The sequence below is a fragment of the Chrysemys picta genome, chromosome 3, assembly GCF_011386835.1.
Source record: "Chrysemys picta bellii isolate R12L10 chromosome 3, ASM1138683v2, whole genome shotgun sequence".
In the NCBI taxonomy this organism is placed as follows: domain Eukaryota; kingdom Metazoa; phylum Chordata; order Testudines; family Emydidae; genus Chrysemys; species Chrysemys picta.
In genome coordinates, this window is record NC_088793.1 from 191,788,102 (window position 1) to 191,797,957 (window position 9,856).

A 9,856-nucleotide genomic window follows, 5' to 3' on the forward strand; every position below is an offset into this window, starting at 1 on the left:
TCTTGGGAGGTGTTCATCCAAGTGTAAATTACTCTGTCTCAGAACAGATTTTAGCTAGTGCCTGGCAGCTTGGATGACTGGCACATTGTCATTTTCATAACACACCTAAAGAGGAAAGTGCCAAAAAACATAAGCCGCATTGGTGCAGTTAAAAAAATCCATTCTTGTTCTACTTTGCTAAGGCCCAGTAGCAGAAATACAGTGGCTCTAGTCAGTGTTTGGGGTAAAACGTGCTTTGAAATGTTTCATATAATCTTTATTGCTTTAATTATTCTCTTTGATTTTCATTTGTTTTTGAGAGAATTTCAGTGCATGTGAAGTGAGAGTGACAATACTGCCAGTCATACTAAGTTTTGTGGTGATTCTCTGCTGCTTCTAACACACATCTACTCCCCAGTCTTCATCCTCTCAACATCCCTGGCCTACTCCCTTCCCAACTATGGATCACACCATGCCAAAGAGTGTGGTATAAAAATTAAGATGGATAGGAATGCCCTTTGCTGCTTGGAGGCCATTGGAGACGGTGTCACGGAGACAGCTCACCTTCCTCTCCACCCATGCAGGCTGGGAGAGATTGCATAGAGGGGAGCCTCTGTGCGCCTTCTGATTTTATTTTGAAGAATTCCTTTTATGTGGACACAGTGGTGAAATGAAAACAGACACATGGATGGATTTTAAGCAGCATATCACACCTTTTATTAAACTTTAACACAGTGGAGAGGTGTTACCACGAGTGGGACAGAGGGTGCAGAAGGGTGGGGACCTCAGTATGCAAGGGCCATAAGGTCTGACTGCGGCCTGGGAAGGCCACAACGTCTCATTCTATCCCATAAGCCCAAGGCCCATCACCAAAAAGGTCTTTTACCTCTGGGAACCATTTATTTTATCCTTTTAACTGCGCTGGAAACCAGCCGCAATTTGTGATGAATTAACAACACAACCAGCTACCTCCGTTAGGTGCTAAGTTCCTTCCTGCTTCACCCGCTATGGCTTGAAGGTGCTGCAAGGAAGGCAAAAAACTCTCTGCTCCTCTGCCAATTGGCACATGGAAGAAAAAATTCCTTCACGACCCCAGAATGGGCAATCGACTAGAACCACAGCATCTGTCAGGCCAGATTCCTAGTTCAGGGTGGGTAAGGTGGGGCTACTGGGACAGAGCTGAAAGAGGCTCCATGTGGCCTCGTTCCAGGTTAAATCCTGAGAGAACCTGGGGAACGCTGACCGATCAGCTCTCCTCCCCCCGCCCAGCTGGCCAATGGGTACCAGAGACTCCAAGAAGGGGAGGAGCTATCTGGTGTCCTTTAGTGAGTGTTTCCCTCTCTGACTGCTGGGACTGTGCCCTTTCACGTATAGTGCTCTAAGTGATGACATGATATATGGGAGAAAAGGGTTGTTTTCACCATTAACAGAAAAAATCTTCCTGTGAATATTTGACCAAAACCACACATGTTTTGTGATTAGGTCCATTCAAAGAAACTAACAATTACTTGCAGCACTTTAGATTCTGTTTTCTGGCAAGACATTTGAAGACTCTGCAATTTTTACAAATTATAATGGATTTAACAGAGAAATGGTTCCTGTAAAACAGAAGGCATGCACACCAGTACTTTTGTTTGTTTCATTTATTTAGCACTGCATGACAAGATGGCCTTGGAACTGGCTTATATGGTCATTACCCTATTGATTAAATAATGTGATGAAAAGGGCATGATAATGCAGTGCTGAGAGATTATTGCTAGACACTTTGCAAACAAAGCTGCTAAAAGGAGAGCAGTTGCAAAACCTTTAGCATTGCTAGGTAATTAGCAAGCAAGTAGGAATTAAAATAAGGGATACATGGTATAATGTTGTGATTATGTGCAGATAATGTTTTGAATATCCTCTTTTGCTAGCTGTAAATAGAGTACTTCTTAGTACAGGAATGCCTGTTGAACTACTTAGTCAGAATCCTTAACAAGCAGTTGGATGTGTCTGATGCTGTGACAGTGCAAATAAAGCATGGACCTTTTTGTTGTTGTACATATATAGTAGCTCTCTCTTCTTATAAAAATGCCATATCTGTACAATATATCACACAGAAAAAAATAACATAGACAATATTGTAGATGTGAATTTTGTTTAGTATAATTATAGTGAATTCAGGCCCTATGCTGATGCATAATTTCTTTAAATGACCACCTATGGTCAACATTGGGATTTGAACAAGTGACTTGCTGAGCTAAAAGCACAAACCTCTACTTCATGAATTAAAGGACAAAATCTATTAGCTACAATCACTAGCAAATGCCTAAGTGTCTCATGTCGACCAGCCTCTAGAAGGGAACAAAGACCCACACTCTCAGGATGTGGGTTTCATAATGGAGACAACCACTTTTGCAGCATAATTCTCCCCACAGTAATCCTAGCAGGTATTGGGGCACCCTGAGTTTAGGGGTGCCCTGCAAGAACTGTCAGTACTGTCTCAAAAGGCAGGCTCCAACATGAAAAGAGGAACAGAGCCAGCATTGTTTTGTAGAGGGGGAATGATGGTGGTGAGATGTGAGACAAATCAAACAGAGATTGGCATGTAGAGGTGAACAGGTAAGGAGAGGGAAGTGTGAGTTTAGAATGGACATTTTGGATTGTGGCAAAAGGAGCCAGACATGGAACGTGATCTTCAAAGATGTAGTCCTCCCTGCCCTCTTTGAATTTATGGTTGAAGCTCACATGAATATTGCTACATCCAGTTAGTATTTTTTTTGCTTGGAAGTGACAAAAAATTAACATTTGAAACTGCGATGACACATAACAATATAGCTGAAATAGAGCAAAAGATGTAGATGTATGATGTAGACAAAGAGACATAGTCTAATCTCAGAATCACAAAAGTATGAGGATTTACTCCGTGCTCCATCTCACCTAAGAAGATCTTCTATGCATGTACGGCAGCAGATTATCTGGGATACATGATGCTGTGCATACCATGTATCTGAGAGTAGACTCTGGCATGAGATCATAAGTCTGAGTAGGTGGAATTGCAAAACAATTCAGTCATTTTCAATGATAAGAGAGCCAGAGGTGAAAAAAACTGAATGAGTGTATTGTGTTGTACAGATGGGAATACAGCCCCGTCGCAGGTATATCAGAGTACAGTAACTCAGTGTTCTATGTATAAAATAGCTTTTTTTAGTTCAGTTTTTAAATTTAGTTTTAAAAGGCAGTTTTTAATGAGATGAGCTCTGATAATCGGTTGTTAGAGAAAAGCTTGAAACAACAGTTGGCTTCATCGTGTTTTAAGGTGCCATCACATATTTAGCACAATTTCATACAAAAACCACTTTAAGAGAACAGTAAGGTTACAAAACCAAGTGCTCAAAAGTTTGCAAATATCACAATTAAAGTTGTCTATGCAAAGTCTATTTGCCCACCTTTGTGCATATGAACGATGAAACTATTAATCTAGTGGCTAGAGCAGAGGACTAAGAGAACTTATGTGTATTATTTGCTTATTAATGATGCTTTGCATTTACATAGTGTTCATTCAGAGTGTTCAGGGGTCCATGTGATATGTGAACCTGGGTGTGCAAGAGAATCACCATTTTGTTGATAGCATAGTCAAGCACAAAGATTTGGCACATTCATTTTGACAGCAGCGTAGCTAAGTAGAGTCCAAACTAAGTCTGCCATATTAGAAACCTGAGTTTTATTCCCTGCTCTGGCAGAAGTGACTCTATGTAACTTCTAATATCTTTAGTAATCTTAACTATAAAAGGAGGGGAGCAGGAGTCCTAGTTGCCTGCTTCCTAAGGTAACGTTATGAGGCCTTGCTCTATAATAAGGGATGTGAAATGTACAGAGTTATTAACACTTAGCCAGTGGAAGAGGTGAATTGTAAAGTTATAGTCTCCTTGCTCCCAACCTAGCACATTTTTTGTATAGGTTAAATAGTTTTTGATAAGGAAAGGCAAGCTACCTGATTGGCAGGTACACACAGCTCAGTGAGGCTTGCAAGCATGCAACTGAATCATCCAGAAAGCTAAGGATCAAATGCTGAATGGTGATTTTCAGAAGATTATAACTCGGTCAAATTAGGTAGATTTTCATGTTGAGAGCAAAAGGCATCTCTCTAACCTGGGATTATCTCCCTGCCAAGTTTCTAGTTCCTGGGGCATGAGATCTGTTTGAGTCTGATTTTTTGTTTATATTGGCAAAATTCCTACTTTTCCAAACAAAACAAATCTAGCCTGAGGCAGAGACCAAGCATGGATGATTCCAGCCTGAATGGTTAACGTTTGAAAACATATAAACAAATGAAAACAGGCGAGTATAATGGGAAGTGTTTAGGCAGCACCAAGGGAAGGTGTTGCTCTACATTCCACTTACAACAACAGATTTTATGTGCTGCTTTGCTCCACTGCTCTCTTTTTCTACTACGCTGGTGATTCTCATTCACTCCTATTTCCTCTCCTTTGTAACTCTGGAAGCATGTTCCCACTAAGGCAATTGTTCCAATAATAATCTCCCTAATCCATTCTGTTCCCACTGAGGGCATCCTTCCCACAGAGGAGATTATTCTTCAGTCCATGCCTGATTCTTCCTCCTAAGAATACAAAATATCACCATTTATTTCCAACTCCCAGAGATACCATCTTTTTCCTTTTAAATAAGAGATCCCTGATCTTTCCTAGCACTGTGCTTATCATAGTGCAGACCTCTCTGATATGAGACTCTTCCTCAACTCTATCCTCTTCTCCCACTCAGGCCATCTTTTCCCTCATAAGAGACAACCTGATTCCATAGAAGCTTTTATTTCTCCCTTATCCTTCCATTACAGGGACCCCCAAGGCAGAGGGTCTTTCTAGACAGGCTTCAGTCTTTCCCCTAGAAGGAACAGGCATCTTTTCATTACAGGGCCTTGAGTTCCATGATGAATAGGAGTCAAGGAAATTAAAAAATAAACAATAGCATCTAACAACCCTGACCAGTGACCCAGGACTGTGCTGTGGCATCAAAAGATAGTTATTCTAAACTGACCTACTCCTCTCCTAGCAGCAACACCTCCCAGCTTTTTCTTCTTTTAGCAGCAACTGGCTCCAGGCCCTGCCTGCCCCTTTGTTCCTAGCATTGGCGTAGAGCTGGAGCTGAATGTCCAAGAGAAAGGTAGGCTCAGCCATCATGATGGGGACAGCTTTGCTGTCAGGAGAGGAACCTAATTGTGATACAGAGGTTAGTTCCACAAAGGGATAGAAGGAGCCATGGAGGAGAAAAGTAACTATGGGGAGTAGGAGAAGGGAAGTGCCCTAGGAGGTGGAGAAAAGGGAACAGAAGGGGGGGAGAAGGCATGAGCAAGAAGAAGGTAAAGCATAGTAGGGAGCAGAATGGTCGGAGGGAAAGGTAGAAAGGGAGAGGTTGCCATGAAATGGGTAGAAGGCAGGTCATGGGGGAGAGAAGTGAGGCGTACTCAGGCCAGCTTCAGAACTATTAACTTTCATTTGTGGATCCTCTTTGCCATTTTTCATCGTAATGAATAAGCTGGTGCATAGTCACGTTTGTATAATGAACCTACCCACTTTGGTGTTATGAAGATGGAATGTGCCAATTTGAAGCTAATTCTTGCCCTCAGGAGATTGCAGGGAGTGCAACTGTGGCCAGCCCCTGTACTGGACATGCAAGTTGGGGAGAGAATAGCTCCTTTAATCTTTCCCTTTAGTATAGAAATGAGGTTAATAATTTTCTAGATTCAGGGTGGGGTTTTGAAAGGCACTTATTGTTAGCTTATTTCTGCTTCCATCTAGTGGATTGACTTCAATGGGAGCAGAGTTGGGCCGATGCTGAATTCTTTTGAAAGCCCCACCCACAGAGTAGTGCAATTTTAGGCCTTGTCTACACTACATAATTTTGTCGACAAAAGTCAGCTTTCCTCGACAAAACAGTGGACTACAATGCTCCTCCTACCGATGTAACCCTCCTACTATGCCGACAAAATAAAATCACCTTGACGAGAGGCATAGAGCTTTTTGTGGCAAAGTTAGGTCAGTGTAGACACTGTGCTAGCTTATGTCACTGTAAATGGCCTCTAGGAGTTGTCCCCACAATGCCCATCCTGACCACTCTAGTCAGCAGTTTGAACTCTGCTGCTCTGCAGCCAGGTACACAGGCATCTGCCTCTTCCCTTTCAAAAGACCTGGAATTTTTGAAATTCCACTCCCTGTTTGCTCGGCATGCGGCGCTCACATCGCATCTTCCCCGCTGACCCTGGTGGCTCCATGCAGCAAATGTACATCGGAGTTGTTGGATATGCTGGGTCTGTGGGGAGAGGAGGTTGTGCAGTCCTAGCTCTGCTTCAGCCGTAGGAACTTTGATACCTCTGGGCAGATTTCTTGTGGCATGTTGGGGAAGGGTTGGAGAAGCACATCAGTGCTGTGCAAAGATCAGGGAGAGGGCAAGGAAGACAAACCATTGCTGTGGTGCAGCGCCAAAGACATGCTGCTTTTACAAGGAGCTGGATGCCATCCTTGGCGGTGACCACACCTCCACCTCCAAGAGCCCTTTGGAGACTTTGGGCAAGAGGGGGGCTGGAGACAGTGGCCAGTGGACTCAACCCTGAGGATAAAGTGGTGGATGAGGAAGTGGAGTTGGAGATTGGGATGGGACAGGCAACAGGGTCATCCAGTAGCATGGCAAGCCAGGACCTCTTCTCAACTCCGGAGCGTTCAAGCCAGTCCCAGCACTCCAGCTCTGGCATTTCTGATGCAGGAGAGGGGAGCTCTGAGAAGTGCTCATTTTGATTTCATACTGCTCGGTTACATGAGTTAGAGCTGTCCTTTGTTTCATTATATGATAGAAGTGTACAAGACTAGCAGTGTTTGCATCTACTTCCCATTCCTCTATGAAGCTATGCAGTGGGGGCCCTGTGGAAAAATTGTTAATGCACACCGAGATACCACAGAAATCCTCCAGAGAAATCTCTAGGAAACTTTCCTGGAGATACTCAACAATCTTTTGCCGAAGGTTCCTTGGCAGAGCTGGTTTATTTGTTCCCCCACTGTAGGAAACTTTGCTGTGCCAATTGGCAATCACTTGTGCAAGGACCAAAGCAGCACACAGGTGAGTAGCATAGGGACCTGGTTTGAAGCCGCACGCATGCAGGAGATGCACCCTTGCATCCTTGTTTACCCTTAGAAGTGAGATATTGGCTTCAATTACCCCAGCCTGTGGAAAATGGTGACAGAATTTACAATAGCATCAATAGTTGCTTGCAGTGATCCCCTGCACCTCCTCAACCTGTTGCTGAAGTGCTCCTTGCTGCTGTCAAGATTTCCAGTGTAAGGCTTCATGAGCCATGGGAGTAAGGGGTAGGCTGGGTCTCTCAGGATCACTATGGGCATTTCAACATCCATCATTGGAATCTTCTGGTCTGGAAAGAAAATCCCTGTTTGCAGCTTTCTGTACAGGCCAGTGTTCCTGAAGATGCGTGTGTTATGCACCTTCCCTGACCACCCTGCGTTGATAACAGTGAAACGATGCCGGTGATCCACAAGCGCCTGCAATACCATAGAGAGGTTCCACTTTCTGTTGATGTACTCCATCACAAGATGGTTTGAGGCCAAAATTGGGATATGCATCCCATCTATCGCCCTGTCACAATTAGGGAATGGAATCCCATTCCCGCAATGCCATCAACTATTCCATGCATATTGCCCAGAGTCACAGTCCTTCTTAGCAGGATGCAATTAATGTCCCTGCACACTTGCATGACCACAATCCCCATGGTGGACTTCCCAACTCCAAACTGATTCACGACTGATCAGTAGCAGTCTGGCATTGCCAGCTTCCACACAGCAATCGCCACACGCTTCTCCACCGAGAGGACAGCTCTCATTTTGGTGTCCTTACGTGAGAGAGCAGGGGCGAGCTCTGCACACAGGTCCAGGAAGGTGGCTTTACGCATCCAAAAATTCTGCAGGCACTGTTCAGCATCTCATACCTGCATAATGATGTGATCCCACCATTCAGTGCTTGTTTCCTGAGCGACAGTCCACCGTGTGCAGCTGTTCCCTGAATGCCAACATCAATCTGGAATTGTTTCTTTTCATGGCACATAGCAGTGCAGGCACCACAGATTCCTGGTCAGATTCACAGCTCATGAAATACTGCATGATCAGCCGTGTTGTGTTCATAAAGCTCATCACAAGTCAGGTGAGCAGTGTAGTTTCAATGCTTTCAGGCAGAGATGGTGGGTGCAGTTTACAGGGGCTGTTAAAAAATGGCACAAAATGTAGTTGGAAGCCCATTGAATGATGGGACAGAAAAAACTGCATCACAGGATGTTGAGCCCACACCCAGGACGCACTGTCAGCCATTCCCACAACTCCTAGCGGCAGAAGGTGGTGAGTTGCACAGTGGGATACCTACCCACAGTGCACTTCTCTCTCAGTGCTAGAGCACCAACTGTGGATGTGCTCCACCAACACAAGGAACATTGTGTGAACATAAACAAGTGATGTAATTATAGTGGTTTACAATAATCAGCGTAATTTACGTCAATTTAACTCTGTAGTGTAGAGATGGCCTTAGTTTGAGAGATTATTATAGTTAGTTTGTCTTGTTTCCTGGATGTTATAACTAGCATGTTCAGGAGTGGTGGGCTACAGCCTAAATGGTTTGGGGAATAACTAATCAAAGTTGAAATCTGTTTCATGTCTGATATTTTTTGTCCTATTTTATGTAACACATATTAACTGAGAGTATCTCTTGTTAGCCATAATGTGACTTTACATTTCTTGTTGTAAATATTCTCCATCTCTTTTAATCAATCAATCAATCAATCAATTAATTAATTTAATGCCTTTGTCTTCCAGAATATAATAGGCAGGGTTTTTATCAACCTTTATCTCAGAGCTTTTATGTTGGCGTGACGCCGACAGACCCTGGTCGTTGGTGGGCAGGATCAAACCTGAGGTCTCTGGAGCTTAGTGCATGAGCCTCTACTGCATGAGCTAAAAGCCAACTGGCTGTTAGCTAAGACTGTAGAGCAGACTCATTTTATCTTTCTCTCTAAGTGGTCTCGGTGCCACTCGAAGGGACAGAACACCACACCCAGAAGGTGTGTGGGTTACGTACTTCCCCTAGCTGAGGAAGCGCATCCCGAGCTTCAGAGATTTCCCAGTTGGAATCCAAGGCCTGGTCCACACTAACCCCCCACTTCGAACTAAGATACGCAACTTCAGCTACGTGAATAACGTAGCTGAAGTCGAAGTACCTTAGTTCGAACTTACTGCGGGTCCAGACGCGGCAGTCAGGCTCCCCCGTCGACTCCGCGTACTCCTCTCGCGGAGCAGGAGTACCGGCGTCGACGGCGAGCACTTCCGGGATCGATCCGGGATCGATTTATCGCGTCTAGACAAGACACGATAAATCGAACCCAGAAGATCGATTGCTTATTGCCGGACCCGGAGGTAAGTATAGACGTACCCCAAGACAAGGTCCACTTGTAACACCCAGGCAGGATCGAACCAGGGACCTCTGGAGCTTAGTGCATGAGCCTCTACAGCATGAGCTAAAAGCCAACTGGCTGTTAGCTAAGACTGTAGAGCAGACTCATTTTATATCACTCTCTAAGTGGTCTCGGTGCCACTAGATGGGACACACCACCACACCCAGAAGGTGTGTAGGTTACATTGGTGTGATGGCAGTTTCAAAAAATGTGCATGTCATAACACATTTCCCACATCCTCTATAGGTTGTGGCTGATTGAGTTAATGCTTTTTGATTACTAGTACACTGGACCCTCGCTAGAACACGGTTTTGGATCCATGCGCGGTCCCGCGTTATAAGCGAATTTGCGCTATATAGATACTCGTTCTAGTGAGGGTCT